This window comes from Pecten maximus, chromosome 19 (assembly GCF_902652985.1).
Source record: "Pecten maximus chromosome 19, xPecMax1.1, whole genome shotgun sequence".
In the NCBI taxonomy this organism is placed as follows: Eukaryota; Metazoa; Mollusca; class Bivalvia; order Pectinida; family Pectinidae; genus Pecten; species Pecten maximus.
The window spans coordinates 19457758-19483445 of NC_047033.1; the positions used below are offsets into that span (position 1 = coordinate 19457758).

General features: G+C 39.8%; 1 protein-coding gene across 1 annotated transcript in view; it reads right to left on the bottom strand.

Moving 5' to 3' along the window:
• The window catches only part of LOC117317818, a 49983-nt gene that overhangs the window by 18640 nt on the left and 5655 nt on the right, over positions 1–25688 (bottom strand). Inside the window, exon 2 of the mRNA XM_033872764.1 lies at positions 1108–1280. The gene's annotated coding sequence lies outside the window, so the exon portion shown is untranslated. The remainder of the gene's footprint in view (positions 1–1107; positions 1281–25688) is intronic.

Consider the following 25688-nt stretch of genomic DNA (forward strand, 5'->3'; position numbering starts at 1 on the left):
GATGTAAATATGACTGTTATTTATGTTACTCGCTGAACAGTTGGACATTATTCTATAAAATAACACCTATCTACAAAAAGAGACTTTATCCATTTCTCCCCAAACTAATATCGCCCTGACGAACGTAGGCGTCTATATTGTGCCATTTATCAAACTTGGCCTTCATGGATGTTATCCAAACGTGAAATATTTGAGAATTTTCACACTACGAGTGTTTTATATATACACAGTAAACAATTGTTTTGAAACAATCATGTTTGGAGGAACAAAGATCCACTTTACGTGGAAAAAAAGTACGGGCGGCCATTATAAGTAATGCTTCCCAACAGGCTCACTTTGTGTCTTTCAATGAGGAGAACAATTTGGTAAGCACGCTTGCGGAACATCGTGATGGCCGCTGCCAGTATGATGTCGCTTTGTCATTAAGTAATTGAATTCACCAAGGAATACATCACAATCAATACTATATATACACGTATGATTGACTGCCTGAACCATACACCCTATAGAAATTATCTGAAATTGATCACGAAATAGATTCATTAATAAAGAGAATGTGTATTCTCGGTGGAAGCTGATGGGATTGAAATCGTGGTCCGGTGACAGTGAGTTTGTATAGATATATAGTTACATGTGACATAGAGGCTAGGTATGACATTTTGTTATTGTTATAATTTAATAAATGATAGAACATACGGATCTAGTACCTAGTATAGTGAATAACAAAACATTGGAATATTTTTTCTCGGAGTTAATACTGTTGTCGAACAGGTAACATAATGACGTCATGGTTCGTTATTAAAGATTTCCGACCAGGGTTACGCTTTATAGAGATTTTAATAGAGAAAATCAAACATTATTTTTAATGATTTTTTGTTTTTGTGTTTTGTTGGTTTTTTTCTTTAATAAAAGTTTCATAAAATATTCGGAAGTAATATGTTTTCCAACAGATATAACAAGGCCGCGACTTAACTACTTATGTACATGTATGACCACGTTGTCAACATAGCTACACTCACCATTTTAATAAACAATTAAAACTTGCAAATTATTTTTTCTTTTGGAAATCCTTATCATCTTTTAGATTTGATAAAAATGAAATCTTACCTTGATCCGTCGTCCGATCCTCGCTGTCGGGGCATGCATCACAGCCGGGGTCTACATCGACACGGAATCCCGGATAGAAGTAGAGTGATCAGTTTTGCCTGCTTCACATGCGTTAACGGGTTTTACTGTCACAACCTGGGAGCCGTATGGCGTATTTCGTCTGCTACATCGACCTGAACAATAGAAAGATTGGATGCAGTCGTAAAGATTACTCTACCGAATCGTCAGAACATCTCTACTGAGTTGCGAGAAAAGCTTTATTGAGTCCTAACAATACCTCTACTGAGCTCTAAGGTTACCTCAACTGAATCCTAATAATATTTATAATATGTTCTTACAATAGCTCTACTGAGTCTTAACAATAGCTGCATTGAGTCTTAACAATAGCTCTACTGAGTCTTAACAATAGCTCCACTGAGTCTTAACAATAGCTCTACTGAGTCTTACAATAGCTCTACTGAGTCTTAACAATAGCTGCATTGAGTCTTAACAATAGCTCTACTGAGTCTTAACAATAGCTCCACTGAGTCTTAACAATAGCTCTACTGAGTCTTACAATAGCTCTACTGAGTCTTAACAATAGCTCCACTGAGTCTTAACGATAGCTCTACTGAGTCATAACAATAGCTCTACTGAGTCTTAACAATAGCTCTACTGAGTCTTAACGATAGCTCCACTGAGTCTTAACGATAGCTCTACTGAGTCATAACGATAACTCTACTGAGTCTTAACAATAGCTGCATTGAGTCTTAACAATAGCTGCATTGAGTCTTAACAATAGCTCCAATAGGTCTTAACAATAGCTCTACTGAGTCTTAACAATAGCTCCACTGAGTCTTAACAATAGCTCCAATGAGTCTTAACAATAGCTCCAATAGGTCTTAACAATAGCTCTACTGAGTCTTAACAATAGCTCCACTGAGTCTTAACAATAGCTGTACTGAGTCTTAACAATAGCTCTACTGAGTCTTAACAATAGCTCCACTGAGTCTTAACAATAGCTCCACTGAGTCTTAACAATAGCTCCACTGAGTCTTAACAATAGCTCTACTGAGTCTTACAATAGCTCTACTGAGTCTTAACAATAGCTCTACTGAGTCTTAACAATAGCTGCATTGAGTCTTAACAATAGCTCTACTGAGTCTTAACAATAGCTCTACTGAGTCTTAACAATAGCTCTACTGAGTCTTAACAATAGCTCCACTGAGTCTTAACAATAGCTCCACTGAGTCTTAACAATAGCTCCACTGAGTCTTAACAATAGCTCTACTGAGTCTTACAATAGCTCTACTGAGTCTTAACAATAGCTGCATTGAGTCTTAACAATAGCTCTACTGAGTCGTAACAATAGCTCTACTGAGTCTTAACAATAGCTCCACTGAGTCTTAACAATAGCTCCAATGAGTCTTAACAATAGCTCTACTGAGTCTTAACAATAGCTCCACTGAGTCTTAACAATAGCTGCATTGAGTCTTAACAATAGCTCCAATGAGTCTTAACAATAGCTCTACTGAGTCTTAACAATAGCTCTACTGAGTCTTAACAATAGCTCTACTGAGTCTTAACAATAGCTCTACTGAGTCTTAACAATAGCTCCACTGAGTCTTAACAATAGCTGCATTGAGTCTTAACAATAGCTGCATTGAGTCTTAACAATAGCTCCACTGAGTCTTAACAATAGCTCTACTGAGTCTTAACAATAGCTGCATTGAGTCTTAACAATAGCTCCAATGAGTCTTAACAATAGCTCTACTGAGTCTTAACAATAGCTCCAATAGGTCTTAACGATAGCTCCAATGGGTCTTAACGATAGCTCCAATGGGTCTTAACGATAGCTCCAATAGGTCTTAACGATAGCTCCAGTAGGTCTTAACGATAGCTCCAATAGGTCTTAACAATAGCTCTATTGAGTCATAACAATATCTCTACTCAGTCTTAACAATAACTCTACTGAGATAAAGCTACCTGTACCTTGTTTGAAACAAGACTAAAAACAAAAGTTCTTGTATGAATGCGCCAATTCTAGACATTGTTCGCAAAACGAAAACGTCAATCATGGACAATGATGATCTTTATATGAAAACTTGTCTATAAATAATATATAGTTATTCTACAGACCGCTACATAACCAATGTAAGTCAATCACTCGGGCCAGCGACTAAATTAGCTGTGATGGGAGTCATATATTATTCATGGCTCTCCATATAAACCAAACAGATGGATACATATTGAATTAACGACATTCATAGATTAGGGTCTTTATTATCCATTCTATGAAAAACGAATCAAATATTGGTTTGTTTTTTTGTTTTTGTTTCGTAATGGGTCAGTCTATTAATGATTAAGAAGGGGTGTATAAGTACATGTTGGTACGACCTGTAGTGGTTCTTGCTGACCTAGGCATGCCCGCAGAGAGATCAGAAAAATTGGCTAATAGAAAAAGATTTTTTACACATGACAGATTGTTGGAATTGTTGAGTTTTTCATTTTATTTTCCTTATAAAACGCTGAAAAGTGATATTAAAACCTCATTTTTTAAATATTATTTATTTAATCGCAACCCGCATTAAGTCCCCGCTATAAAGTGGAGTCTAATTTGATTGACACATCAAAGAAACAAGCACGTGCACAGTGCCGCACAGTGATAACTTCAAAGGCAGCGGCGATTTACAAAGAAGATTTGCCGTTATATTCCATACATTTCCCTCTCAGGTTGAGTTTTTAAACGTCTTTTAAATACATATTCTGTAATTGTTTTCAAGAAATAAAGTCGGAAAGCCTCTAATTTTGTCACATAGAAACGTGTACTGAAGTTTATTTAGTGGTCGGAGATGTGCCGTTTACCGGTCCGTCTGCGGGTATGCCTCTTTAAGCAATTCTGTGTTTTCAAACAAAGCTGTCCGATATACGTAAATTTGCTCGCTTGCTTTAATGTATTAAATGTATTGTTCGGTGTTTTTCTTCATCGTTCCAATTCTTCTCAATTTGTTATGTTCCTACTTTTATCACTTTCTTTTTCAGTTATAATTGTAAACAATCGTTTACGATGGAGAATGGAGTTTGAAAAAAGCGAGTCACCTTACCGCACACAGCTATCTAACTATCTCCGTCATCCTTATGTCTATATCTCCGTCATCCTTATGTCTGTGTGTCTCCGTCATCCTTATGTCTGTGTGTCTCCGTCATCCTTATGTCTGTGTGTCTCCGTCATCCTTATGTCTGTGTGTCTCCGTCATCCTTATGTCTGTGTGTCTCCGTCATCCTTATGTTTGTGAGTCTCCGTCATCCTTATGTCTGTGTGTCTCCGTCATCCTTATGCCTGTGTCTCCGTCATCCTTATGTCTGTGTATCTCCGTCATCCTTATGTCTGTGTGTCTCCGTCATCCTTATGTCTGTGTCTCAGTCATCGTTATGTCTGTGTGTCTCCGTCATCCTTATATCTGTGTCTCCGTCATCGTTATGTCTGTGTGTCTCCGTCATCCTTATGTCTGTGTGTCTCCGTCATCCTTATATCTGTGTGTCTCCGTCATCCTTATGTCTGTGTCTCCGTCATCGTTCTGTCTGTGTGTCTCCGTCATCCTTATGTAGTGTCTCCGTCATCGTTATGTCTGTGTGTCTCCGTCATCCTTATATCTGTGTCTCCGTCATCGTTATGTTTGTGTGTCTCGTCATCCTTATATCTGTGTGTCTCCGTCATCCTTATATCTGTGTGTCTCCGTCATCCTTATATCTGTGTGTCTCCGTCATCCTTATGTCTGTGTCTCCGTCATCGTTATGTCTGTATCTCCGTCATCGTTATGTCTGTGTGTCTCCGTCATCCTTATGTCTGTGTGTCTCCGTCATCCTTATGTCTGTCTCCGTCATCCTTATGTCTGTGTCTCCGTCATCCTTATGTCTGTGTCTCCGTCATCCTTATATATGTGTGTCTCGGTCATCCTTATGTCTGTGTCTCCGTCATCCTTATGTCTGTGTCTCCGTCATCGTTATGTCTGTATCTCCGTCATCGTTATGTCTGTGTGTCTCCGTCATCCTTATGTCTGTGTCTCCGTCATCGTTATGTCTGTGTGTCTCCGTCATCGTTATGTCTGTGTGTCTCCGTCATCCTTATGTCTGTGTGTCTCCGTCATCCTTATGTCTGTCTCCGTCATCCTTATGTCTGTGTATCTCCGTCATCATTATGTCTCTGTGTCTCCGTCATCCTTATGTCTGTGTCTCCGTCATCCTTATGTCTGTGTGTCTCGGTCATCCTTATGTCTGTGTGTCTCCGTCATCCTTTAATATGTGTATCTCCGTCATCCTTATATCTGTGTGTCTCCGTCATCCTTATGTCTGTGTATCTGTCATCGTTATGTCTGTGTGTCTCCGTCATCCTTATGTCTGTGTCTCCGTCATCGTTATGTCTGTGTGTCTCGTCATCCTTATATCTGTGTCTCCGTCATCGTTATGTCTGTGTGTCTCCGTCATCCTTATATCTGTGTGTCTCCGTCATCCTTATATCTGTGTGTCTCCGTCATCCTTATGTCTGTGTCTCCGTCATCCTTATGTCTGTGTCTCCGTCATCCTTATGTCTGTGTGTCTCCGTCATCCTTATGTCTGTGTTTCTCCGTCATCGCTATATCTGTGTGTCTCCGTCATCCTTATGTCTGTCTCCGTCATCCTTATATCTGTGTGTCTCCGTCATCCTTATGTCTGTGTGTCTCCGTCATCCTTATGTCTGTGTCTCCGTCATCGCTATATCTGTGTGTCTCCGTCATCCTTATGTCTGTCTCCGTCATCCTTATGTCTGTGTATCTCCGTCATCATTATGTCTGTGTGTCTCCGTCATCCTTATATCTGTGTCTCCGTCATCCTTATATATGAGTGTCTCGGTCATCCTTATGTCTGTGTGTCTCCGTCATCCTTATATATGTGTATCTCCGTCATCCTTATATCTGTGTGTCTCCGTCATCCTTATGTCTGTGTATCTGTCATCGTTATGTCTGTGTGTCTCCGTCATCCTTATGTCTGTGTCTCCGTCATCGTTATATCTGTGTGTCTCGTCATCCTTATATCTGTGTCTCCGTCATCCTTATATCTGTGTGTCTCCGTCATCCTTATATCTGTGTGTCTCCGTCATCCTTATGTCTGTGTCTCCGTCATCGTTATATCTGTGTGTCTCCGTCATCCTTATATCTGTGTGTCTCCGTCATCCTTATGTCTGTGTATCTCAGTCATCCTTAAGTATGTGTGTCTCCGTCATCCTTATGTCTGTGTCTCCGTCATCCTTATGTCTGTGTGTCTCCGTCATCCTTATGTCTGTGTGTCTCCGTCATCCTTATGTCTGTGTGTCTCCGTCATCCTTATGTCTGTGTGTCTCGGTCATCCTTATGTCTGTGTGTCTCTGTCATCCTTATGTCTGTGTGTCTCAGTCATACTTATATCTGTGTGTCTCCGTCATCCTTGTCTGTGTGTCTCCGTCATCCTTATCTGTGTGTCTCTGTCATCCTTATGTCTGTGTGTCTCCGTCATCCTTATGTCTGTGTGTCTCTGTCATCCTTATGTCTGTGTCTCAGTCATCCTTATGTCTGTGTGTCTCCGTCATCCTTATGTCTGTGTTTCTCCGTCATCCTTATGTCTGTGTCTCCGTCATCGTTATGTCTGTGTTTCTCCGTCATCCTTATGTCTGTGTCTCCGTCATCCTTATGTCTGTGTGTCTCCGTCATCCTTATGCCTGTGTCTCCGTCATCCTTATGTCTGTGTGTCTCGGTCATCCTTATGTCTGTGTGTCTCCGTCATCCTTATATATGTGTATCTCCGTCATCCTTATATCTGTGTGTCTCCGTCATCCTTATGTCTGTGTCTCCGTCATCGTTATGTCTGTGTGTCTCGTCATCCTTATATCTGTGTCTCCGTCATCGTTATGTCTGTGTGTCTCCGTCATCCTTATATCTGTGTCTCCGTCATCGTTATGTTTGTGTGTCTCGTCATCCTTATATCTGTGTGTCTCCGTCATCCTTATATCTGTGTGTCTCCGCCATCCTTATGTCTGTGTCTCCGTCATCGTTATGTCTGTATCTCCGTCATCGTTATGTCTGTGTGTCTCCGTCATCCTTATGTCTGTGTGTCTCCGTCATCCTTATGTCTGTGTCTCCGTCATCGTTATGTCTGTATCTCCGTCATCGTTATGTCTGTGTGTCTCCGTCATCCTTATGTCTGTGTCTCCGTCATCGTTATGTCTGTGTGTCTCCGTCATCGTTATGTCTGTGTGTCTCCGTCATCCTTATGTCTGTGTGTCTCCGTCATCCTTATGTCTGTCTCCGTCATCCTTATGTCTGTGTATCTCCGTCATCATTATGTCTCTGTGTCTCCGTCATCCTTATGTCTGTGTCTCCGTCATCCTTATATATGTGTGTCTCGGTCATCCTTATGTCTGTGTGTCTCCGTCATCCTTATATATGTGTATCTCCGTCATCCTTATATCTGTGTGTCTCCGTCATCCTTATGTCTGTGTATCTGTCATCGTTATGTCTGTGTGTCTCCGTCATCCTTATGTCTGTGTCTCCGTCATCGTTATGTCTGTGTGTCTCGTCATCCTTATATCTGTGTCTCCATCATCGTTATGTCTGTGTGTCTCCGTCATCCTTATATCTGTGTGTATCCGTCATCCTTATATCTGTGTGTCTCCGTCATCCTTATGTCTGTGTCTCCGTCATCCTTATGTCTGTGTCTCCGTCATCCTTATGTCTGTGTGTCTCCGTCATCCTTATGTCTGTGTTTCTCCGTCATCGCTATATCTGTGTGTCTCCGTCATCCTTATGTCTGTCTCCGTCATCCTTATATCTGTGTGTCTCCGTCATCCTTATGTCTGTGTGTCTCCGTCATCCTTATGTCTGTGTCTCCGTCATCGCTATATCTGTGTGTCTCCGTCATCCTTATGTCTGTCTCCGTCATCCTTATGTCTGTGTATCTCCGTCATCATTATGTCTGTGTGTCTCCGTCATCCTTATATCTGTGTCTCCGTCATCCTTATATATGTGTGTCTCGGTCATCCTTATGTCTGTGTGTCTCCGTCATCCTTATATATGTGTATCTCCGTCATCCTTATATCTGTGTGTCTCCGTCATCCTTATGTCTGTGTATCTGTCATCGTTATGTCTGTGTGTCTCCGTCATCCTTATGTCTGTGTCTCCGTCATCGTTATATCTGTGTGTCTCGTCATCCTTATATCTGTGTCTCCGTCATCCTTATATCTGTGTGTCTCCGTCATCCTTATATCTGTGTGTCTCCGTCATCCTTATGTCTGTGTCTCCGTCATCGTTATATCTGTGTGTCTCCGTCATCCTTATATCTGTGTGTCTCCGTCATCCTTATGTCTGTGTATCTCAGTCATCCTTATGTCTGTGTGTCTCCGTCATCCTTATGTCTGTGTCTCCGTCATCCTTATGTCTGTGTGTCTCCGTCATCCTTATGTCTGTGTGTCTCCGTCATCCTTATGTCTGTGTGTCTCCGTCATCCTTATGTCTGTGTGTCTCGGTCATCCTTATGTCTGTGTGTCTCTGTCATCCTTATGTCTGTGTGTCTCAGTCATACTTATATCTGTGTGTCTCCGTCATCCTTGTCTGTGTGTCTCCGTCATCCTTATCTGTGTGTCTCTGTCATCCTTATGTCTGTGTGTCTCCGTCATCCTTATGTCTGTGTGTCTCTGCCATCCTTATGTCTGTGTCTCAGTCATCCTTATGTCTGTGTGTCTCCGTCATCCTTATGTTTGTGTTTCTCCGTCATCCTTATATCTGTGTGTCTCCGTCATCCTTATGTCTGTGTTTCTCCGTCATCCTTATGTCTGTGTCTCCGTCATCCTTATGTCTGTGTGTCTCCGTCATCCTTATGCCTGTGTCTCCGTCATCCTTATGTCTGTGTGTCTCGGTCATCCTTATGTCTGTGTGTCTCCGTCATCCTTATATATGTGTATCTCCGTCATCCTTATATCTGTGTGTCTCCGTCATCCTTATGTCTGTGTCTCCGTCATCGTTATGTCTGTGTGTCTCGTCATCCTTATATCTGTGTCTCCGTCATCGTTATGTCTGTGTGTCTCCGTCATCCTTATATCTGTGTGTCTCCGTCATCCTTATATCTGTGTGTCTCCGTTATCCTTATGTCTGTGTCTCCGTCATCGTTATATCTGTGTGTCTCCGTCATCCTTATGTATGTGTGTCTCCGTCATCCTTACGTCTGTGTGTCTCCGTCATCCTTATGTCTGTGTGTCTCGGTCATCCTTATGTCTGTGTGTCTCTGTCATCCTTATGTCTGTGTGTCTCAGTCATCCTTATATCTGTGTGTCTCCGTCATCCTTGTCTGTGTGTCTCCGTCATCCTTGTCTGTGTGTCTCTGTCATCCTTATGTCTGTGTGTCTCCGTCATCCTTATGTCTGTGTGTCTCTGTCATCCTTATGTCTGTGTCTCAGTCATCCTTATGTCTGTGTGTCTCAGTCATCCTTATGTCTGTGTGTCTCCGTCATCCTTATGTCTGTGTTTCTCCGTCATACTTATATCTGTGTGTCTCCGTCATCCTTATGTCTGTGTTTCTCCTTCATCCTTATGTCTGTGTCTCCGTCATCCTTATGTCTGTGTGTCTCCGTCATCCTTATGCCTGTGTCTCCGTCATCCTTATGTCTGTGTGTCTCAGTCATCCTTATGTCTGTGTGTCTCCGTCATCCTTATGTCAGTGTGTCTCCATCATCCTTATGTCTGTGTGTCTCCGTCATCCTTATGTCTGTTTGTCTCCGTCATCCTTATGTCTGTGTGTCTCCGTCATCCTTATGTCTGTGTGTCTCCGTCATCCTTATGTCTGTGTGTCTCCGTCATCTTTATATCTGTGTGTCTCCGTCATCCTTATGTCAGTGTGTCTCCGTCATCCTTATGTCTGTGTGTCTCCGTCATCCTTATGTCTGTGTGTCTCCGTCATCCTTATTTCTCTGTGTCTTTGTCTTCCTAAATATAACCTCAGCTGTCTGTCTCCTTCTCTCATCCTAAAGAAAACCTCAGCTGTCTGGGTATATTGCGTGAACGTAAAACTCTAAGCAAACCGACATCAAAGTTAATAACCATTTGATTGACACCTGAGATGACCTTCAGTTAGACCTGTAAAGGAAATTGTTGGATGATTAGCTTTCTTTCTCAACCTATCACACCCTCGTAAACAGATCACAAAACCGTAATTGCCTGGTGTTTGGTGAAAGTGATTGTCTGGTCGCGACTTATATTGTCACGAGTGACGTTCGGAAGTCGCAGAGGAGACATCCATGATCGCGGATACCGGTATCGATCATTTCTTCAACGGATCTCGGGCTATAGCAAGGCTATACGCCCACATTGGCCACAGGCACACGGTACAACATTTTATTGGGTATATGTGGGTGAACAACAGTAATTGATAATAAAAAATACATCAAATAGGCATGATCGAGCCCCCCCCCCCCATTTACCCAATAAGGCCCTCTCTGTACACCATATTAGTAAATACAGTCAAGCCACCTTTTCTCGAGACTTTGATAACTCGAAGACCCTGCTTAACTCGAAGCAAATATTCATTTTCGTCCGTAAAATTCTTGAAAAAATACACTCGGTAACACCCGGTAAATCTCGATGTCATGGCTACATTGGCTTCGAGATAACGAGGTATGACAGTGTGTGAAGTCAGGAGGTACACACTCCACCTTTACATCTAATTAAGGGCACCGCCGACGTAACCTGGATACGTGCCCGTCGTCTTTACCCTAACATCCAGTGACTTAACCGGGACTTTTTACATGTATATCATTTACCCCGCAGTCCACAGGGGCTCGGTTTCGGGTTTTTGAGTAACATATGACATCAGTAAACAACCACAACACTATAAATTAAGTATTCGTATACAATGTACATTCTAAAACCTTATAAAAAATCGGGGTTATCGATGTATAAAAAATAATAATACATCGATAACCCCGATTTTTTATAAGGTTTTAGAATGTATACGAATACTTAATTTATAGTGTTGTGGTTGTTTACTGATGTCAAATGTTACTCAAAAACCCGAAACCGAGCCCCTGTGCCGCAGTCCTGTTTTTAGAATCCCGGTTGCCATTTTGAAGACGTGATATTATATGGATTAAACCTAGATTGCATATGGTGGTTGTTGCAGTTGCAATGGAACACGCTAGTCCGTGGTAGTCTGTACTATGAGGGATGATGTGAGAGACTGAAAGTTACCACGCTTTCTTGTCCAAAACTTGTATATCTCTACCAGCATAAAGAGTTCCCACAAGGGAGACAACTGTCGAGGAATAGTGTATTAAATGAATATTTTGATGTATACAAGCATTTAGACAGTGAATTGATATTGTACTGACCAGATCCAGGGTGTATGGGCAGATATTTGATTAAAACACAAATGAGGTAATTTAACTCACTAAACAATGACCTGATTCGTCATCAATTTATGTGTATGGCAGGTCGGATCACTGTTACATGTGGCTCATGATTTGTTTGCGTTGATAATGGACAATAAGAGGGATATGTATTTACTCTACATAATTATGGTACTTAATTAAATAAACAAAAATATTTTGGCAAGGGGGGATCACTCTCGAATCAATGATGCAAAGGGACATTACTCTCGGAAATGCGCTAGCGACAATATAAAATAAAAGTACGGCACACGGACGACGGAGAAACAAGCTCCAGCTGTATCCTGCGTCATTGATTTAGAGAGCCAAGAAATCCAATTTCCTTTTCTTTTTTCAAAATAATAATAAAAATGTAGGTCGCTCGGCGCTGTTTGACAAATGATGATTGGTTTAAATTCCAAACTTTGCTATGTTAGGAGGTTTGTCAGCTTTACAAGTAATTAATCGCCTTTTCGAAATGAAATCAATTTTTGTTTTACCTGTTCTTTTATCATGCTTTAAAACGCATCCAATACAGATAGATAAACGAGTATCTTAGGTTGCAGGTTCTTTTGGTGAAGACATTATTATTTCTTCTCAAGTTTGTTCATTCTTTAGTCCGTCCTTGGATTGTTGTATCTATTCGGTCATTCGTTCGTACGTGAATTGAGTATGGGTCAATTCTTTCATTCGTTAGTCCTTGGATCGAGTGTGTGTCAATTCTTTCATTCGTTATTCCGTCCGTGAGTCGAGTCTCGTTAGTCCGTGGAGTGAGTGTGTGTCAATTCGTCCATTCGTTAGTCCGTCTTGCATACCAGTCCTCAAAATGTCTTACTTCCCAAATGCCTCTGTGAGTCAGGCAAAAAAATGTCTTATTTCTAATACCCATGTGAGTCAGGCCCAACAAATGTCTTATTTCTAATACCCATGTGAGTCAGGCCCAACAAATGTCTTATTTGTAATACCCACGAGACCCAGGCCCAAAAAATATCTGATTTCTTATACCCACGAGACCCAGGCCCTAAAATGTCTTATTTCTTATACCCACGAGACCCAGTCCCAAAAAAAGTCTTATTTCTTATACCCACGAGACCCAGGCCCTAAAATGTCTTATTTCTTATACCCACGAGACCCAGGCCCAAAAAAAGTCTTATTTCTTATACCCACGAGACCCAGGCCCAAAAAATATCTTATTTCTTATACCCACGAGACCCAGGCCCTGAAATGTCTTATTTCTTATACCCACGAGACCCAGGCCCAAAAAATGTCTTATTTCTAATACCCATGTGAGTCAGGCCCAAAAAAGTCTTATTTCTAATACCCATGTGAGTCAGGCCCAAAAAAAGTCTTATTTCTAATACCCATGTGAGTCAGGCCCAAAAAATGTCTTATTTCTAATACCCATGTGAGTCAGGCCCAAAAAAGTCTTATTTCTAATACCCATGTGAGTCAGGCCCAACAAATGTCTTATTTCTAATACCCCATGTGGAGTCAGGCCCAACAAATGTCCTTATTTCTACATACCCATGTGAGTCAGGCCCAAAAAAAATGGTCTTCATTCTAATAGCCTGGAGTCAGGCCCAAAAAATGTCTTATTTCTAATACCCATGTGAGTCAGGCCAAAAAAATGTCTTATTTCTCATGTCCCTGTGAGTAAGGCACAAAAATGTTTCAATTCTCATGCCCATGTGAGTCAGGTTCCAAAATGTCTTATTTCTCATTTCCATGTGAATCAGGTCCCAAAATGTCTCATTCCATATGCTCATGTGAGTCCGGCCCCAAAAGGTCTTGTTTCTCATGTCCCTGTGAGTTGACGTTTTCCCGGGGGAACATAATTCGGAAACTGAGGCATTGCTAATTTTTAAAATTAAAGCTGTCATGATGTGTATGAATACATTGTAGTATTTTAATTCACTGTCTCTGTGAAACTCTCAGTTATTTAACAATATGAATATTTATATTTTCCCGAAATCAAATTAAATTATAAAATACCACTTGCATCATGCCGATCGTAAAATGGGTAATCAGAAATATTGAATGATAAATTCTGAAATAAAATCTTGAATCTAATTGAAGTTTGAATATTGATAAAGTGAACCCTACCTAATATGACACATTACTGACTCCGACATATGTATTAGTCAGATAAGATTTTCTGTGAGTATAAAGAAAAAAATATGTATTGTCGTTTATTTGAATTTATTGATTACAAAATAAAAACATAAACCGAATTGCTCATATATCGAACGTGAAAAAAGCATGTTTGGAGGACGCCTGGCCGATCTCGTGGGTTACCTCCGGGTACTCCAGTTTCCTCCCACAGTAAGACCCCTCGAGCACTTCTATCCGGACTAACAAGCGTGATTATTATCACCTGACATAGATTGTTTTGTAATTGTTGTAGTATAAATAAATTGTACCCAGTCTCGAACTCATCACTACCAGAATACACTTATAGCTATTGTCGTATCCATCTTTGTTTGTTGGAAGACTCATTTCAACACAATATCGGAAAGATCAAATGCCCACAGGCCCTTCGCACCAATTTTCAACACAGGCCCCATGTTATGTATTTGGTCGAAATTCCAAACCACGGGGCACGCAACAACTGTTCAAACCCAAATAAATAATATATTAAATACTCAAGGGGCTTGACGGGTTCTTTTGGCCTAGAATGGAATGAAAAATTGACCACGAGGTTCCGGTCCTCAAATCCCTTATTATTGACTGACCCAGAATGAAAAATAGCCCCAAGGTCCAAGCCCTCGGTCAATTATTAATGACAATAAGAGGTGATTTATGGGTTGGACCTTGAGAGAATAAGGGATCGAACATTGGGGTTAATTATGCATTCTTGGTCAAAGGAACGTGTCAATCCCCTGTGATAAGGTACATTTAATAGAGGGAACTGGTCTGGGAAGGCACTGTGATCCAACCCTTGACTAAACCACAAGGTGGTCAATAACAAGTAATCTGGGGGTCGGGACCTGGAGTTTAATATTTCATTCTGTGTCATATAGGAACGTGTCAGACCCCTGTGGACTGGTCGATGTGTGTTGGGCGATGCTTTGTGAACAACCTAATGGTGTTTGTTGCTGCCACTTGGTTGTGGGTCATTGGAGAAGAGACGTCCCGTGATCTGGGTAGCCATGTCTAGCGTATAACGTCCCACGGCGTGACTGGTTCTCCGTGCCAAGGTATCTATGTACGTAGGTACAGTTATACCTTACTAGGGGGTTCATTAATATTTTACTTATCAGTCCCCCGGGGACTCAGACCCCATCAGGCCTATCTACAATCTAATTGATCAACCATTCTTACTTATTTTTCTATCGATTTTACGTCTCGGATATCAATATACCAATGTTTATCTATATTATGTTTTCTCTGTACTCACGTGATCTTTGATTTGATTTTCGAGTTGATTTGATTTTGATTTTACTGTTAAACAGGTATTAGCCTTTTTCGGTATTTTAATACATTCCGGATTATGGAAATGTGTTTTAAAGCTAATTTCCATACGGAGGATGGATTTACATGTTATATTCCAAAACCAAGAAGAGGAATCCTCTCACGCATTGATTCCATCGTAAAACGTATGAATTAAGTACGGTTATTATCTCAGCTGTCCCACCATCATATCTTATAATGCTATATAGGGTGAACGTCTCCGCTAAAGTAACGGTCACATACAGATGGATCCGGAGGAAAGTGCGAGGGTACATCTTATAATACTGGGGTCACGTGACGGTTGAATCTAGCCAAAGACATTAAGTTTCAAAATGAGCAAAATGACTGCAATTTTGAATTGAGTCCAACAGAACAGATAAAAAAAGAACAGAAAATATGGACTATTTTCTCTTTTGACGTCATAAAATCAATACTTGTATGAATCTGTGTGCCAGCCTTAGGAGACAGAGAAGAAATCGGGAAAAAATGACAACCAATAGTCACTATCTCAAAAATGACAACCAAAAGTCATTGTCAGAAAAATGACAACTAGTAGTCACAATTAGAAAAATGACAACCAATAGTCACAATCAGAAAAATGACAACCAAAAGCCATTGTCAGAAAAATTACAACCAATAGTCACAATCGGAAAAATGACAACCAATAGTTAATATCAGAAAAAATGACAACTAATAGTCAATATATGAAAAATGACAACTAATAGTCAATATCAGAAAAACGACAACAAAAATTCACTATCAGAAAAATGACAACCAAAAGTCACTATATGAAAAATGACAACCAATAGTTAATATCAGAAAAATGACAACCAATAGTCACAATCAGAAAAACGAACTGCTCCGGAAGTGAAAACGGAATTATCCGGAAATTGAAACGAGTTGTTCCGGAAGTTAAAGGCGACCTGCTCCGGATGTGGAAACAATCTGATCCGGAAGTTAAAAGTAGATGCCTTGGAAAGGTTTACATTCTATATTTACCGCTTGATTATGGTCCTAGACTTAATTAAATTTGGAAGATTTTAGTGTAATAAATCTGTTGTGTACCCCCTCATTATCGTAAACAGGCCAACTAAGTAGACCCATTTCAAACTCGGGGGATATTTTATTAATTGTCTGCACATGAAACACTGGAAACATATCTTGACTTTTCTCAATATTGCAATACTTTGGGCCTTTCATGATACCATAATAGCGTTTATGACATGAAGCATACTTACACAAAATACTACATAAGCTAATATAAGCCTATGTAAACTGATAACTGATTTCCGACTGGAACAACGGCATCGATGACTAGCTTGGCGATATATCAGGTATACTCTGTGTCAGACAGCCATTTTTAATATCATACATGTAGAAAAAGAGGTAAGTACGGTCTCATTTTTGAGAAAGTAGCTCAATAGAGTTGCTGTTCCCTTCTCCTTCCCCAGTCTTCCGAATTGTGTTTACAATTTACAAGGGAAGGACAAGGGTCGGACATTTCCTATTGTATGTCTGGTCTCTAACGGGTATGAACGTTTCCCACTAACACAAAATTAATGTTATCATTCTTCAACATTCCTTTACCTTTTCCTGTACTTCCTGTCTGTCTATCACTGACGCCATTCCTTAATATAACCTTACATGGGCCTGTTCCGTAGAGCCGAGTGCTGGCCATTGGTTTATTTTGTTTAACGTCCTATCAACAGCCAGTGTCATTCAAGGACGTGCCTGAGTCCTACACTGATATCCCTGTCCTCGGTACAGCCCACGTTTGATTATTTTTCTCACCTACTTTAAAAAAGTAACAATTGTAAAGTGTTTCAAGTCATCAATGTCTTTGAATTTTGCGTCAAAAACGTTATCAATTTGCGACGTGGTTATGCTACAAAAAAATAGACGTTACGCTATTGTGAGTAGTGTTTTGGCGCGTGAGAGTAATATTTTCCCTACCAAAACGGAGATTCACCTGTGAAGTATAGGAGAAATATATGTCTATAACATCTTATAGACAATGAAATGGCAGATGTTTTTGACTCGTACCTAATACATTTATACATACTGAAGGTAAATTGATGATATAGCTTTGTTCAATTTTCTTAATTTACATATAAATCCCTTCTATGTAGACTCTCCCAAATTATTTGAAAGTAAAAAATATGCATTAAAAACTTGACACAAAGCAAACACTATTTAGATAAGAAATTGAAATTAAATAAACATGATATTCTGTTCAATTTCGTGTATAGATCTAGTTCAGTACGTTTCCTTTGCACTTAAAGGCATAGAGTATATCGTACATTTCTTCTGCTCTCATTGTCATGCGATTTGAGCTTAGATAGGTGTACGCTTGAAAAACAACCACTTCTGTGTATACAAATCGGCAAATTACAGATCATGTCGTTGATAGGACAATTCCAAATGGTTGACAGCAAGAACAACATTTCCAAATGACAAGTAAATGGAAGTATGTGGATACGTCGTAGCGGCTCTAAATCGCGACGAGAGGGCCCATATACATTCGTAGAGCTACGATAAGGTTTTTAACCAGCAAAATGATGATCTGTATATTGATCAAATTGAATCTATTCACATTTGTATTAGTGTGAATATGATAAAAATCCGAAAACAAACCCTGTCGATTTTATTACAATCTTGTACGTTTAACAGTCGAGTGTATACACACGCTTGTTTGGTTTGTTTTGTTTAAATTCATATTAACATCCAGGGTCATTTAAGGACGTGACAGGTTTTGGAGGTGGAGGAAAGCCGGATTACCCGGACATAAACCACCGGCCTACGGTCAGTACAAGGCACCGCCGCGTGGGTTTCGAACTCGCAATCCAAAGGTGAAGGGCCTGTGATAAAGTGTGGGGAAGCCTTAACACTCGGCCAACGCATATGCACCATTAGAATTTGTCTGAAGATGACAAATAAGTCACTGAAACACTACGCATAATAACTAATAGTGGCCGTGATATCCGAAAGTCTGTTTATATAATATCTAATAGTGGCCGTGATATCCGAAAGTCTGATTATATAATATCTGATAGTGGCTATAATACCCGAAAGTCTGTTCCAGTTTCTTATTTACCCACCACAAAAAGATAGCTGCCTCAATATTAATTGTTACAAGGAAACGTGTACTCGACTTCACGCATCTTTCGTTGTAAGATCTGACAGAGCTGTGAAACTTCGAGGAAGAAATGCGATGATGATAAATGTCCCTATCCCTGTACAGTGAGAATGAATTGGCGGTGTCTCTGACGACCGGTGACACGAGAGTCTTAACATGGTGCGTAGGAAGGAATAGATTGAGGTTTTTTTTTCAGACTTCTTCCCGAGAGAAACTCTCTCGAGATGCGGAAGCCTTATCTTTCCAGATCCGAAAATTCGGGGTCATGTAGATATATCAAATATCTGATATATCGCAAGTGATCCTGAACGACTGAGGCCAAACTCTGAAGTGAATTTTATTCCGCTTTAACACAAAGCTTAAAGTGAAAGTAAGCTCTGTCTGCAACCGAAATCACTTTCCATTTGCCCGAGGCTAAGTCATCTGTTATAATTAGATTGCAGTTTTTTTGGTACGAGACCGTTAAAACTTCGTTTCTAATTAAGGAAGAAATTCAAAACCGTATTGCGGAAAGGCCTTGTAATTATTTTAAAAATGAGTATTAATTACCACGAAAGCGACATTTATAGACACGTGACCTTTACAGGAACAAGTCAATATGTACTGCAATCGTATCCAGACATTAAGTAATAATTATTTAATTGTAAGATTGATAAAATAGAACGTCTCTGACAAGCAAAAATTAATTCATGAAATGAATTCGAATTCAAACAACATGTTTGGGTTTTCCGTCCCATGTTTCCATCCAAAAATGAATTAATGAAATTTATTTGCAGCATAAATCATGTTTTTATTTGTAAAATATTCTACCAATAATATACTTGTACACTAAATTGATACTAAATTGATACTAAATTGATACTATCATCAGTAACTTATTTTATTGCATAATATTTACAAAAGGATTTGGCACAAGTTATTTCAACAATTTCAGTACCGTATACACTTCTCTCCACCAGGGCGTCGCTCGGGATTAGACTGGACTATCTGCCTTCTTATTAATAAATTATGATGTTGTAGAAGTATAGTAGCCCTCTTAGCATTTTGGTAAGCTAATACTTGGTTCTTGTATTTTTGAAGCGAATTCTAGCAGAAAAGTAGAAAAACTACGGCAGGTGATCCAGTCTACGCCCGGGATTAGAGGGCGAAGCGCAGTCCCAGCTGGAGTAACGAAACCAAGAACGACAACTAGGTTTCTTTGACGTCCCTCAAAATCAAATGCGTTTTTCCTTGAAATCAACAGAACTTGGCATTAATTCCCAATTCACGGTCCATTTATACTACTTTTTGCTAGCTTCAAATTACAAGATATGTGTATAATAGGCACGAATTCCCAACCCCTGGATTATATTATATAGGGTAAGATATATATGTATGGGCCGTGGGTTGGGAATTCGCACCAAGTCCCTGTGTTTGGTATATATACAATTTATACTTATGGGTGATCTGTTTATACTGTCTCGGTCATAAAGAGTTACAATGAAATAATATCTGTCTTTGTATTTATAACACATTGGTCATTTGTATGCCCGCTATCCAGTTATAGTACACAAAATGTCAAGAATTTGTGCAACTTAATGTTGCATATATACATGTACATTTGTACCTCGTAATGAAGAAAGTAAAAACGTCCTTCGCAGTTATCTTAAAAGCCAAACCCAAAGATACAATTTATCTGTTTGAAGGATTCACAGCTTTCATTGTTTCTTTTCTTACTGCATTAAAAGCAGATACATTTAAAACAAAACAAAAAATAAAAACTATACCGCACGGTTACGCACCTGGGTAATATAGATATCCCTCAAATGATGGTTATAGTCAAATTTCATCCTATACATCTTTAAAAATCTAATGAAATATTCTATATTCCCAAAAGAAAATTGTCTTAATATGAAAATCGAGATAGTAACCTTCAGCTACACGAGATGCCTGATTACCTTTCACTAACAGAACACTGGAAATAAATATAACAAATTTTTACTATCAGTGTTAAACTGACTGGGTTACCAGAATCGAAGACGTCCATCTTATCTAGTTTTTTTTTCAGCAAAGCCGTATAAGATGGTTTTTCAAAACCTGCGTCATACATGTATACACTAACAACAAAAGGAAGTGTGTTTTCGCGATTGGTTGTGATATCCGAAAGTCTGCTTCGTTTTCAATGAAAGTAATGCAGTAAATTTACACAAAACATTTTTAGACATGTAAAAATTATTCTAAATCCACTAAATGTTTTTTTCATTGTGATCACATTCTGCTATTTCTCAATTTATATATTATGGATTGTGGAGAAGGCCTTAGTAATGTAATAACTTGTAGGCGCGTAGCTACCTGTACGCAGGTACGCAGGTACGCAGGTGAAACCACTTAATGTTGCATAAAAAAATTGTATCAATATGAAGTCAAATGCACCTTGTATACTTAGTAGAACCATAAAGTGACACTGACACATCGGGAACAGAAATGAAAATTAAAGTTTATTGGGGAAAAGCCTGACCATCAACTTCGTTTGAACTTCATTTCAATATTTTAAAACTTAAAAACTTTCCAAAACTTTTGGACTACGGCGCTCGTGAATCCACTTCATCAAGAGCCCAGCTACGCCCCTGAACTTGTGCCTAATTCTTTAACCTTTTGAAGCAAATATGATATTTTAAAATCAAAGTAAACTTTGCGACTGGTCACAAATAGTGTTAACTAGTCTATGATACGAAATTGATAGCAACATGCCTGCTCCCAGTGGTTGACACAGACTCGCTGTTTCCGAATATGAGTATATTTTAACGTTTTAGTCCGTCGAATTCGTGTACAATGTTTTATACATTGGCCGAAACTATGTAGTCCAATGATCAAGACCATTATTTATCTGAAGTTTAGATCAACGTTAAAGGGACAATTTAGTCGACTAACGTATTTTGTTTTCATTTGCATATAAATCGTATGGTTATACAATTAAGACCCTGTTACAATTAATTTTTAAAAATCGCATGGAAAACTCTAGCTTGTATCAAAATCTGGCATAGGATAATTCACAAGGAGTACTGAAGTACACTTTCATGAAATAATTTGTGAAAATATATAAAAGTAAACAAACTTTAACAAAAATCCGGCTGATGTGTGATCAATTTATTTGCACAAAATATCTATTTATTTTCTTATTTAAGACATCTACATGTAATTCAAGAATTAAACCTTTAATCAACATCCATTTATAAGAAGGTAGTGTTAAACAGTGGTTTTTACAACAGCTGTGTTTTTATATTTTCCCTCAAAATCTAAAACTTCCATTAGCCCCGAGTATTATGATTATTCATTTCTGTCGAAAATAAAAGACATTTCATGAATGTACAATAAGTTGAACTTTGCCGCATGTCTGTTTTGAAGACATTTCTCGTTAACTTCAACACATCTTATCGTTGTCTCGTTTGTATCCGTTTTAAACTTCCGTGTTAGACTCCATAACGCAACACTAAATATTTTTGAAATTCAAGATTTCTTCGTCAAAACAAAATCCAATATACAAATGCATTATGACACAAAGGGTTCTGATGACTTGGAAGGAAATGTGCAAATGTGTCTGTCAGCTTCTCCTTAAAGGACACAAAATTCTTCGGGTTTTTCTTTATGCAACGCTAAACTCTGTACAGGAACCCATTTCTGAGCGTTGTTTGCATTTCCGCCGCGGCAATTTTTTTTTAATTCTCCTTGTGATGCTAAACTGTCTACAGGAATCCATTTGTGAGGGGTGTTTGCATTTCCGCTGTTGCACTGCGCTATTGGATCAGTATCACTCTGACTCTCATATAACATGATCGTAAGAAACAAACATTTAGATGACGTCAGAATGTTTCAGTAATGCCATTAGTGTTGGCGAAACAGGAACTTTAAAAAGAACCATAAATACTTATAATTAAACCTTTCTAAAAGCTCTACTCATGGGAACAGTACAGGTTGTCTCTATAGGCAGGTGGCCGTTATACAGAGGTTCAATTAGCCAGGATGACCTAGGATTACAGACTCTAGATATCAATGAGAGAGACAGACTGAGAGACAGACAGACAGACAGACAGACAGACAGACAGACAGACAGACAAACAAGACAAGACAAGACAAGACAGACACACAGACAGACAGAGCGATTGGTTTGGTTTGGTTTGGTTTGTTTAACGTCCTATAAACGTCCTATTGACAGTCAGGGAATTTAAGGACGTGCCAGGTTTTGGAGGTGGAGGAAAGCCGGAGTACCCGGAGAAAAACCACTGGCCTACGATCAGAACCTGGCAACTGCCCCACGTGGGTTTCGAACTTGCAACCCAGAGGTGGCGTGCTAGTGATAAAGTGTCGGGACACCTTAACCACTCGGGCACCGCTGCCTCTTGAACAAATGAGCAGTATTTCCCATAAATTTTTATTTAACCCATCAAGTTTGTAAATAATCGCACTTCTTAAAAGGAAACACATTAACCTTAGATTTAGAGAAACGTTTGTTTGTACGGAATGTCAACAGACATGGCGTGAACGTCCTAGAAATCGATCTCGCCTTTCTACAAAAATCGCACTCAGTATTAAAAAGGAAATCGAACCTGTACCGTCAATACGGCCTATAACCTGACGAACCATAGCGTGCTTCACTTAAGAGTTAGCATCAACATCATGGACTTTTCTTTAATCATCATAGCTGATAAATAATAGATAAGTCTAAAAGAGGTTCCTTTTCTTAGAGGAATACATGAAAGCCGAGTTAGGACAATTAAATTTAAATAGGTTGTCTTTGTTTGAAATCCCATATTAATCGATCTCTGTTTATTGTAAATAAACAGTTTCCTCTAAACGCCGGGATTTCCTCTGATTTTATTTATTTATTTATTTGTTTAATGATTACAAAGTAAACCTATACGCTATGTACCAGTTATAAATACCTTCGTCTCCAGAACAGTATACCGGTACGTATAGAAATACGAAATACCTACATATATAGTCATAGCATGGTGATGATGATGATGATGATGATGATGATGATGATGCATTTTATGATGCATTATTTAAAGATATTACTTTAAGACCATATTTTCTAACAATCATTCTTACTGTTACAGTCGCTTTAAATTTGTTTTTTCCTTCTGTGAGACTAAAACAACTGTCTATATTATTCCGACCCACAGGCTAAAAAATCGTCTCCTTGTCACCCGATACGACATCTCATATAACACTCCGTATACCATTGACAATTCCCAAATCTGTCGCTGGTTTTGTCGGCAAAATGCAGCGTTTTGAAATGGAGTGACAGTCTGACAGTTAGAGTTTCCAGAAGCCAATGAAAATGTCTCGACTAATGTACTTTGAAACCCAGTAGCACCTCCACACACTTAGAAAGATGTCTTTATGTCCCAGAGTTAGAATCAATTCGATCGCCATGGCAACACAAACCTTCATGTTGTAGACCTGTTGTTCAGTAGCTCATTATATAAAAAAAAAATGAATAAAAAAAACCCAACTAATGTCGATAAAAAACCCAAAATAAACTAATGTCGATCTTCTGTGTGTAATCATACGCAACTTACACTTTGTAGCATTAACAAACCAGCATCTATACTTGGTTTTCATTAATCATAAACGTTTTATATATGTGACCCTATCGAGTTGATATGGTAGTTTTGACCATTAAGATTACCATGTGTTACCCTGTATGACTTTACCAGGTTGATGGCTCGTCAAGAGTACAGTGTAGTCCTGTATGACTTTACCAGGTTGATGACTCGTCAAGAGTACTGTGTAGTCCTGTATGACTTTACCAGGTTGATGACTCGTCAAGGGTACTGTGTAGTCCTGTATGGCTTTACCAGGTTGATGACTCGTCAAGGGTACTGTGTAGTCCTGTATGACTTTACCAGGTTGATGACTCGTCAAGGGTACAGTGTAGTCCTGTATGACTTTACCAGGTTGATGGCTCGTCAAGAGTACAGTGTAGTCCTGTATGACTTTACCAGGTTGATGGCTCGTCAAGAGCACAGTGTAGTCCTGTATGACTTTACCTGGTTGATGGCTCGTCAAGGGTACTGTGTCGTCCTGTATGAGACTATCGTGTGGCCCTGTATGCGTCTACCATGTGACCCTGCATGAGACTATCGTGTGACCTTGTATGAGACTACCGTGTGACCCTGTATGAGACTACCATGTGACCCTGTATGAGACTACCATGTGACCCTGTATGAGTCTATCATGTGACCCTGTATGCGTCTATCATGTGACCTTGTATGAGACTACAGTGTAACCCTGTATGAGACTACCATGTGACCCTGTATGAGACTACCATGTGACCCTGTATGAGTCTATCATGTGACCCTGTATGCGTCTATCATGTGACCTTGTATGAGACTACAGTGTAACCCTGTATGAGACTATCGTGTGACCCTGTATGAAAATACCGTGTGACTCTGTATGAGTCTATCATGTGACCCTGTATGAGACTATCGTGTGACCCTGTATGAGACTATCGTGTGACCCTGTATGAGACTACCGTGTGACCCAGTATGAGACTATCGTGTGACCCTGTATGAGTCTACCATGTGACCCTGTATGAGACTATCGTGTGACCCTGTATGAGACTACCGTGTGACCCAGTATGCGACTACCGTGTGACCCTGTATGAGACTATCGTGTGGCCCGGTATGAGACTACCATGTGACCCTGTATGAGACTATCGTGTGACCCTGTATGGGACTATAGTGTCACCCTGTATGGGACTACTGTGTGACCCTGTATGAGACTACCATGTTACCTTGTATGAGACTACCGTGTGACCCAGTATGAGACTATCGTGTGACCCTGTATGAGACTACCGTGTGGCCCTGTATGAGACGACCGTGTGGCCCTGTATGAGACTACCATGTTACCTTGTATGAGACTACTGTGTGGCCCTGTATGAGACTACCATGTTACCTTGTATGAGACTACCATGTTACCTTGTATGAGACTACCGTGTGACCCAGTATGAGACTATCGTGTGACCCTGTATGAGACTACCGTGTGGCCCTGTATGAGACTACCGTGTGGCCCTGTATGAGACTACCATGTTACCTTGTATGAGACTACCGTGTGACCCTGTATGAGACTACCGTGTGGCCCTGTATGAGACTATCGTGTGACCCTGTATGAGACTACTGTGTGGCCCTGTATGAGACTACCATGTTACCTTGTATGAGACTACCAGATGGCCCTGTATGAGACTACCATGTGACCCTGTATGAGACTATAGTGTCACCCTGTATGAGACTATAGTGTCACCCTGTATGAGACTACTGTGTGACCCTGTATGAGACTATAGTGTCACCCTGTATGAGACTATCATGTGACCCTGTATGAGACTATAGTGTCACCCTGTATGAGACTATCATGTGACCCTGTATGAGTCTATCATGTGACCCTGTATGAGACTATCGTGTGGCCCTGTATGAGACTATCATGTGACCCTGTATGATACTACCGTGTGACCCTGTATGAGACTACTGTGTGACCCTGTATGAGACTACCATGTGACCCTGTATGAGACTATGGTGTGACCCTGTATGAGACTACCGTGTGACCCTGTATGAG